Here is a 9606-nt window from a genome sequence, read left to right as displayed (position 1 = left end):
ATACTACTTAATTATTGGAAAAATACTTCAAGATCTTAAAAAAAAGTACCTTGTGTAAGTGTGCAAACAAAGCAGTTTCTGCAGACTTGCTGCACAAAGAGAAGACAGAGCCCGAACGTAGTGAAGCAGAAGAGGACCCTGGGCTTGTCACAGAGGAGCCAGACAACTCCCAGCAATGTGGTAGCTCATGTGCTCTTCAGCCTCTCTTCTTACCATCCACTTCCTCGACTGTAACATGGGGGTTTTGACAAGGACCACACTAGTAATTGTGACAACTAAGATGAGACGATTATGTGAAGTATTGTAACACAGTGATAGGTACACAGATGATGCTCAAGAAATATTTTTTTCCCATTTCCCAGGTTGCAGGGAAGAAGAAAAAATCAGTTGATCAGAGAAGAGAAAGACACTGAGGAGGGAAGTATAAGAAAAAATACACTGAACATTCATTTGCATTTTCAGCCAACTAAAGCTTCTGGTCATTTATATTGCATTATTAATAAGAGCTCCAGAAAGTCATGATGACACTATTGGAGCTGAATGACATATTGGTATTTTTGTATTTATTTAATAGTGTATTGATATCCTGGTATTAGTACCTGTCGTTTATTTTAAAAAAGTGTTCATAATTCAGAAAAATTTGAAACATCATTGAAACTCACTATTTGGTACATTTCACCTATGAAATGTATAAAACATATTCTATGACATTTAATGAAGATTAAATTTCAAAAATATCAATGTTAAACACATTATCATTCTAATTTGAATTAATAGCGAGAGAAAGGCAATAAAAAATAGTTATATAAAATAAGCACAACATAAAGTGAAGAAAATAAATCCTGAAATTTGAAAATGAATGAAATTCTTTGATTTTTTTGGAGGTCTGATCTTAAGAACCATATGTTATCAATGGTGTCATCTTTGATAGTGAACCTAGTTTGGGGGCAAATTTTTCCAGCTGTTAGAAAAGCATTTTCATATTTTATACTAGTTGTAGGAATAGTGAAGAGATAAATATAAACTAAATTCAAATATTTTCTCTGTATCTTTTGTCTACAAATAACCTTATCTCTGTGATAACATAATCTTTGAGAAATTTTTATTTTTATTAAAGATTTTAATATTTTTACGGACAGTGCGCGGTAGTTTTTGTTACTAAGGCCCAGCAGTCAGTTTGGAAGATGCCTGGTTCTTAGTTTATGCTATGAAACAGCCTTTGTTCAAACAAACAAAACAAATCAATCAGACAGATAAGGAGTTTCCACCACTGAACACTGATTGTTTTTGCTATCAACCTGACAGCATTCGAAGTGCAGGTATCTTGAGGATAAGACTAAATCTTTGTTCTTTATAATTCTCTTTTAGGGAAGCTCCCCTCCTTTATATATTCAGGTTAATGCTAAAAAGAAAAACAAATACTTCTTTCAAGAAGTAGAGCTAGAGAGAATTTGATCTGGGAAAATCTGTGTTAAGAGTTCCAGTCTTTTTCACTCACTAGCCTTGAGAAATCATAAAGTCTTCCTTTCAATGCTGGGTTTAACTCTCTGGTTATTTCCCAGGACATTAATAATTTAGATTTCAGGCTTTTAAAATACTGAAATAATAGTATCACACCAACAAAAAGATTGGTTCTTTGGTGCTTAACAATCAGTAGCATGATATACTGGAGTTCTAGAATGTTGCAATTCAACACTGCAATCACTAATTTAAACCATCTTTCTCAGAACATTTTCCTCCATTAAGCTACTGTAGGGTCTAAATTCCATTTGTAGAGTAAAGTCCACATTGACTTAAGCAGCTGTTTACAGGATATCCTTAACTATATGAATACACCCAAGGTGTCCTCTCTTTAGTCATTAATCACTTGCTGTAAATTGTTTAACAGCCAAGTAGTCAAGAAAGGGACCTGGACCAGGTTGTTTTTCTGAGGCTGAGCAGTGGACAGAGAACTGCATGCAAGGAGGAAGATAATTAGGATTGTAGTGTAGGACCCAGAGAGGGAGGTGCAGCAGATTGGCCCTGGAAAGCCTGGGGCTGCCTCAGGAAGACAAAATGGGCTTGGAAGAAATGCTGATGGAGAAAGGAAAAGGCCAGAAAGTGGACAGACACCTCCTCTCCACCACCATGTTTACATGGGACACACTCAGTTGTTGCAGAATCCTTGCATTGAGTGTGACTAAGAAAAAATGTTCTCTTAAAAAAGCAATAGTCCATACTCTTAACAGCTTAATAGAGGGAGAAAATTATACCTAATATTCTTATTGACCCTCTGGAGTTGGTCTTCAACAGGTGCCCTCCTGCCTGGTGTCATTCAAGCCAACAGAACAAGACCCAGTTTGGCTCAGGAGCAAAGGAAAGCTTTACTCTTTGATCAAGGAGTGCGAACGTGTGCTGTAGAGTCCCCTGCTCTTGCAGCAGGCCGTGGGCGGGCCTGCCCTGCGTGGATCTCACCAACCCGGAGGGGGCCGAGTTCCCGCAGGCAGTGTCAGGAGCAGCGTCCCTGAACATGGCCCGCTGCTGCCGTCTTGAATTACCTGTGTGAGTGGCGCTTTTTCACATGGCCTGGAGCTGAGGTGTCGGCATTCCTCACGAGGAAATTTGATCTGAAGCACCAGGTGAGGGGCCTTTGCAGCAGCCCACTATGAGCAAGTTTAACTAGACGGAGCGCAAAAGAGGAAGTTAGATCTTATCACCTAAATTCCATCTTATTATTATTTTCTGGGGATCCCAGTGAGTTTTGCTGGTGACAGTATACACAAAAGAAATAAAGAAAAGCACAAATTAATATAATTATAGAAAACGGGAAAAAATCAAGATTAAATGAAGTTGAATAACAAGTAATAAACTGATTAGTGAAGTATGGGTTTCTCTGGAGGGGATATTTTGAGCCAGATTTTGAGAAGTTGGATCTGATTGGTAAAAAGAAAATGTCTTTCTATATGAAGGGAATGCTGTATGCAAAGGTGTTATCTTAACCTGGGTTCCTGAGAAAAGAGTCTGAGGTTAATCTTATGAGCACACGTTTTCTTGTGGAGTACATTCCTGGAGAAGCAACAGTAAGGAAAAAAGGAAGGAAGGCTAGAAACAAATAAAAAATCATGTTATGGAGATTCGGCTATAGGAAATTCAAATGGTTGCAGAACATCTCCAGAGAGACCTCCTGAATTCACAGCATCTCAGAACAGTCCTCTGGTGGAAAGAATGGTGAACAGTCTGTCTCCTGACTTCTTTCTGTCTCCTATTTCTCATCTCTGGTTTGCCTGAGCGTTAACTTTCCCATCTTTCCTCCAGGCAACTGGTGAGATCGGACTTCGTCACTGGAGCTGCTGCGGTTCCTGCCGTGGTGGAAGTGATGGAAGCCATGTCAAAGCCTAGCCTTTTCTGCCCAGGATTTCCAGTGGAAGCTGAGATAACCAGTGTCAAATGATGAGTCCTCAAGGTTTTATAATCGTTGGAACGGCATGAGCCAGTCAACCCCTGCTGGCCTGCTCTTAGTCAGGAATCAGGGCAAGCAGTGCTTGGGTCGGGACAGGTGAGGCCATGTGGGTCTGAGGAGGCTTGTGAGACAGGTGTGTTACATAGATGAAAACGGATGGTGAAAAACTAAGCCTGTCCAGAAGGAATAGGACCCAGACAAATGTGTGAATTAGTGTGTCATTTGGGTGACATTCCATGAAGGACCATAAGGTGATTTGAGCAAGTTTGAAACTTTTTCCTATTCTGTTGTCCTTATTGTGGCTGATACTATGGTTTTACTATTCAATCATCTTTCCAAACTCTTTCCTAAATTGTAGAGGCTGGAGAGCTAAAAGTAAGACTTTTCAGACTCCAATGCATCTAGAGTTCTAGATGTGTTTCAGGTTGTGCCAAAGAGATGTACTCGTGACGAACTTAAATCCAGAACAGAGGAAAGTGGGGAGAGAGGCACAAGATGAAACTGTAGCCCTGTCTGGGTGCGTAGTCAGCAGCCATGATAAGACTTCGTAAGGCTTCCAGGCAAGCCCAGTTGCCTGGTGTGGTTTTGGAAGTTTCTCCTAGATGCTCAACCTAAAGACTGTTTATTTCTTAATTAATTTGTAAGCCTTTTAATGCGCCATTAAAAAAAAAACCCTTTTGCTTAAACCAGCTAGAGGGGAATCTAGTCTGAAGAAATGACCATTGATATACTTACAATATTTCTTAAAGGTTTTCCAGAGAAATCTTAAGGGAGAAAGAGAGAAAAGATAGATATAGAGAGAGGCAGAGAGAGAGAGACATTAGGGCCAGGGTGGGTAGAGGGGAGATCTTCCTCTTCTTACAGAGCCATTAGTTCCCGTCATGAAGGCCCCACCCTCATGACCTAATCTAACCCTAATTTCCTCCCAAAAGTCCCATCTCCAAACATCATCACATCGGTGGTTAGAACATCACCATATGTATTTGGGGGGGACACAAATATTCAGTCATAGCACAGACAGAAAACCAGGGAGATTAATTAATTCTGGCTTTTAGATGTTATGCATTTCAGGGTCCATAGTTGTTAAATGTGAGTATTGCTTTCAGCACATATTAATGTAGATACTACCCATGAAAAAACGCAGAACCTAGAATGTACCTAAACACATGTGACTTCTCAGTCATCATCAAACATTAAGAGAACCTTAACAAAATGTGTGCCATGTTAGGGAATTTTGTTGCTCAAAGATAAGGAAAGATGCAGTGTTTGTACCATTGTTATGAAAGGAAGGCTTCCTGTCTCCCCTTCACACTCTTGGAGGGTAAATGTTAGGTCACTGCCTCAGCCTGCATGCTCTGCATGACCTTTGATGCCTTTCTAATAGACCTTGATCCATTTTTGTGTCTTACTGTGATCTCCTCTCCCCAACCTTGGTCCTGCCTAGCAGGTGACTATAAGGTCATTTTCAAGCAGCTGCACACAATTGACTTGTCCCTAATTTCATACTTTATCTGGAAGGTGTGCTAAAGGTAGTAGACCCAGAAGCATTAAGTAATTGGTTTACTTCTAGAGGGCTTCTGGCTAAAATCTTAAAGCCAGACCTATCAAAGTGCTCACAGAACAAAGGGGCTTTCTAAGTCCATTAGAAGGATTCTCTATTCTCAGAAGGCATTTGGGGTTATAATAAAAATGTCTTTTTCCCAATAATATTAAGAGGAAAAATCACTTGTGACTAGTACTTGATTGAGACTGAAGTATGTGAAAGAGGCAAATGTGATGTTTGTAATAATTAATGGTTCAAAATGGACTTTATTAACATTCTGGGGAATGTTTTTCTCACAAAAGCATTCTCATCAAAAGCAAGAATGATTATTTGCAAAAATCTCAACCAAAAGTAAACTTCATATTAATCATGCTGAAATAATTTAAAAGATACGAATTGTTTTCTAGATCCTTGCTATTCAAAATATGGCCCCTGGACCAGGAGCATTAGCATCATCTGGGAAATTGTCGTAAATCTGGTCTCAGGCCCTACCCAGACCTACTGAATTAGGCTCTACATTTTAACAATATTTCCATGTGGTTTGTAAGCACATTAGAATTTTCAAAGCCCCATTCTTGATATTGTAATATTGTTCATAAGCCCACTTGTTGAAATGAATCCATTCAGCATTTAAATATGTTATGGCAAATGTCTATTAAGGATCAGCAAATAGTTATTTGTGTCCCTATCAATGCTATTGTTATGTGGATTATTAATTTAGTTGATTTTTGTTGTTACAAGGAATTTTGCTTTTATCCAATGGGATTTCTTGAGCTTCTGAAAGTGAGAAATAGTCCCTTTTTTTTTCTTATCTGTTCATGTAGCTAATTGTAATCATCATTTTTTTTTGTTGTTGTTGTTCCTTCAACCTCCAACGATGTGTTATCATTTAAGGATTCTCAAAAGTCTTCTGACATACCCTTCAGGTTGTTTTGGCCAATCCAATGGCATTTTCTCCATTCTCCCTTGCTTACAGAACTATAGTTTAGTTCAGTGTCATGATGTTTTCAGCCCAAGTCTAAGCAAATCATGATGATCTTATGTCCCTTTATCACATACTGAATTTCCCATCCTCGTTTGTAACTAAGGGTGACTGAGATCTGACCAACAAGGGATAAGCTGGAGGCTTATGAGAAAGTCTTTATTCCCTAATAAAAACAACAGAGATGAAAAGGTAGCTTACCAGTCCCTGTGATTCCTTCTTTTAATCTAACGGACAGGATGTCTGGTGCTGTGAGAGTCATCTTGAAACCATGAAGTGAGGAAAATAAGAACAGAAAGTCAACTTGCCGGGAATGGTAGAGAGAGTAGAACAATGACAAGATTGGATCAACACTCACGTCCTGAACTCTATTTCTAGGGTGTGGGTTATGGAAAAGCAAAACAAAGCAAAAACCACCTCTGCCTCCAAACCCTATCTATTTAAGATTTTGTTAGTCGGCTTTGTTATTTGCCATTGAAAGGATACCTAACTGGTACAAATAAGGACTTACTATTGTCAGGGAATTACTCTGGAAGTGCAAACGATTTTGGAATATATGGCTTGTGGCACTATGTAGTCAGGCAGCACAGAGGATTAGAAGACCTGGATTCTGTATTGGCCTCTACACCTCTTAGCTGTGAGAAATTGCAGCCTTGCTTTACAGAAACTTTGGCTCCTTTATTTATAAGGGAAATGTCAACTCCCAGTGCTTTCTTTTCTGGCAAAGAAGACAAAAAAAAAAAAAAAAACCCACAAAAAACAAAAAACAAAAAAATGAAAAAGGGAAAATGGATTAAGTTCTGGAGATTTTTCTTTAAGTAAGTATATAAGGTTTTATAAAACTTTCCAGAGAGTCAGATGTTTTCCTTGTTATGGGTTGTTTCTGATAAATTAGGTTTAATTACAGCATCTTCCCAGTAGCATATTTGGAATGAATATAGTGATTTTCTTTCTCTTTGGGGGATGAAAGAGAAAACGAAAGCTTTGAAAAGATTTTCTTTTAAAGCAGCAGTCTTCTTTTCCAAGGTAAACAAAATCTTACGGTGAATCAAGACCAATTTCCTCACATCATATTTTAACTAAAGGATAAAAAAAAAATCACATCTAGGTCTGTGAGGAAAATAGGAACATTATAAGAGAAGTATCAAATAGGCATTCCAAGTATTTTATGTTTGCTAGATTTTAGGTAAAATTTGCTGCCAACTTTTCAAACTGTATATATATTCACATATATATGAGTATTTCCATATGTATCCATCTGTACCTGTGTTACACTAATTATAAGTTTGTATTTATGTCTCTAACTCTAATCCTAATTTTCTTCCCTTGCTTATCTGTATCTCCTCCCTCCAGCAGTGAGAAATCTGGCTCCCACCGTCTGTCATCCATTTACTCAGTTGCTTAATTCCGTAATATGTGTATAGTGGTTTCAGAGTGGAAACCTTTATCAACTAGAGTGTAGTTCTTACGTACCATTTCTTTCGCCATTAGTCTTACAGACGCTCTTTATTTCCAAAGTCACTTAGGTCAGGCCTTTTCCCCGACCCTCTTCAGTGAGATGGTTTCAATACATTAGTAATACAATTAATTCCGCTGTCATACTCTGCATTCCATCCTGGGATTCCCCTGACCTTCTAAATTTTTAAAATTTGCATACTTGAGATTCACACTTTGTGCTGTAAAGTTCTGTGGTCTTTGAGAAATGCATCGTGTCACAGGTCTGCCATTACAGTACCATACAAAGTAGTTTCACTGCCCTAAAATATCCTGTGCCTCACTTACTCATCTCTCCCTGCCCTCAACCCCCAAAATCTCTGGCCATCACTGATCTGTTTAATGTTTCTAAAGTTTCACCTTTTCCAGATGTCATATAAATAGAATAAAATAGTATGCTGACTTTACAAACTGACGTATTTCTCTTAGTGATACGCATTTGAGTCATCCATGTCTTTTCATTCATGTCTTAAGAGCTCATTTCTTTTTATTGCTGAGTAGTATTTCATCTTATGAATGCATCGCAGTTTGTTTATCTGTTCATCTACTGAAGAACATTTTGGCTGCTTCCAGTTTTTGGCAACCATCAGTAAAGCTGCTGTAAACATTCACAAGCAGGTTTGTGTGTAAACATAGATTCTAAATCAATTGATTTAATACCTAGAAGCATGATTGCCGCACCAGCTGGACCATATGGAAAGATTAAGTTTATCTTTGTAAGAAATTGCCATCTGTCTTCCCAAGTGGCTGTACCATGAGAGTTCCTGTTGCTCCACATCGTGGCCAGCATGTAGTATTGTCAGTGTTCTGGATTTTAGCCACTCCAATGGGTATATAGTGGTATCTTGTTGTTTTAAACTACATTTCCCTAATGACAAATCATGTCAAGCACTTTTTCATACACTTGTTTACCATTTGTGTATCTTCTTTGGTGAAGTGTCTATTCAGATCTTTTGCCCATTTTGAATGTGTTGTTTTTTTTTTCTAATTTTTGAGTTTTAAGGGTATTTTGAATACAAGTCCTTTAACAAATGTGTGTTTGGCAAACATATTCGCCCAGTCTGTGACTTGTCTTTTCATTCTTTTATCAATGTCTTGCATAGAGCTGAAGTTTTAATTCTAACAAAGTCCCACTTTTCAATTTTTTTCCGTCATGGATTATACTTTTGGTATATTTAAAAACTCATCATCAAACTGAGGCCACATAGATTTTCTTCTGTTTTCCTTTAGATGGTTTATAGTTTTGTGTTTTACATTTAGTTCTATGATCTACTTTGAATTAATTTTTGTGTAAGATGTAAAATCTGTCTTAGTTATTTTTTTCTTTTTTTGCATATCAATGTCTAATTATTCCAGCATGACTTGTTGAAAGAACTATTCTTTCTCCATGAAATTGCTTTCGCACATTTGTCAAAAATCAGTTAACTGTATTTGTTTGGTACTGTTTTGGGGGGCTCTCTCTTCTGATCCTTTGATACATTTGCTTTTACCAATGCTACACTATCTTATTTACTGTAGATTTAGAGTCTTTAGAGTTTTTAAATCAAGTAGTATAAGTCCCTCAACTTTGTTCTCTTTTAATCAATTAATATGATAGCACAATCTTTCTTTAGCTTATTGGTACGGGGGACTACATCGATTGATTTTCAATTGTTACATCAACTTCACATAGCTGGAGTGTATCTCACTTGGCTATGATACATAGTTCTTTTTATACAGGAATCCAATTTGGTAATATTTTTTTGGTGATCTTTGCATTTATGTTCATGAGAGTTATTAACCTGTTTTCTTTTTTAAAATGACTTGATCTGGTTTTGGTTTTTGGGAAATGAATTAGAAAATATTCCCTTCTATCTGCTGGAAGAGGTTTTTTAACAACAGATATTATTTCCTCCTTAAACGTTTGGTGAAATGCACTAGTAAAGTCATCTACACTTGGTGCCTTCTTTTTTGGAAGGTTATTAATTAGCAATTCAATTTCTTTAATGGATATAGGGATGGTTATCTAGTCCTCCTTGTCTGAGTTTGGTAATTTGTGTCTTTCAAGGAATTACTCAATTTCATCTAAGTTAATCAAATTTGAGGGCATATGTTGACCCCTTCCTGTTTTTTATTTAAGAAACATTTGGACTTCTGCGACACTATACC

At 37.5% G+C, this 9606-nt stretch overlaps 1 long non-coding RNA gene across 1 annotated transcript; it reads left to right on the top strand.

Moving 5' to 3' along the window:
• Window positions 1–594: 594 nt before the first annotated feature.
• On the top strand, window positions 595–6159 carry LOC135321697 (uncharacterized). Its single transcript, XR_010381691.1, has 2 exons — window positions 595–2618; window positions 3295–6159. It is a non-coding gene; the product is annotated as an uncharacterized LOC135321697 (long non-coding RNA).
• The last annotated feature ends 3447 nt before the right edge of the window (window positions 6160–9606 follow it).

This window comes from Camelus dromedarius, chromosome 7, assembly GCF_036321535.1.
Source record: "Camelus dromedarius isolate mCamDro1 chromosome 7, mCamDro1.pat, whole genome shotgun sequence".
In the NCBI taxonomy this organism is placed as follows: domain Eukaryota; kingdom Metazoa; phylum Chordata; class Mammalia; order Artiodactyla; family Camelidae; genus Camelus; species Camelus dromedarius.
Note: the sequence above shows the minus strand (reverse complement) of the source record. Positions and strands in the feature narration are given on the sequence as shown.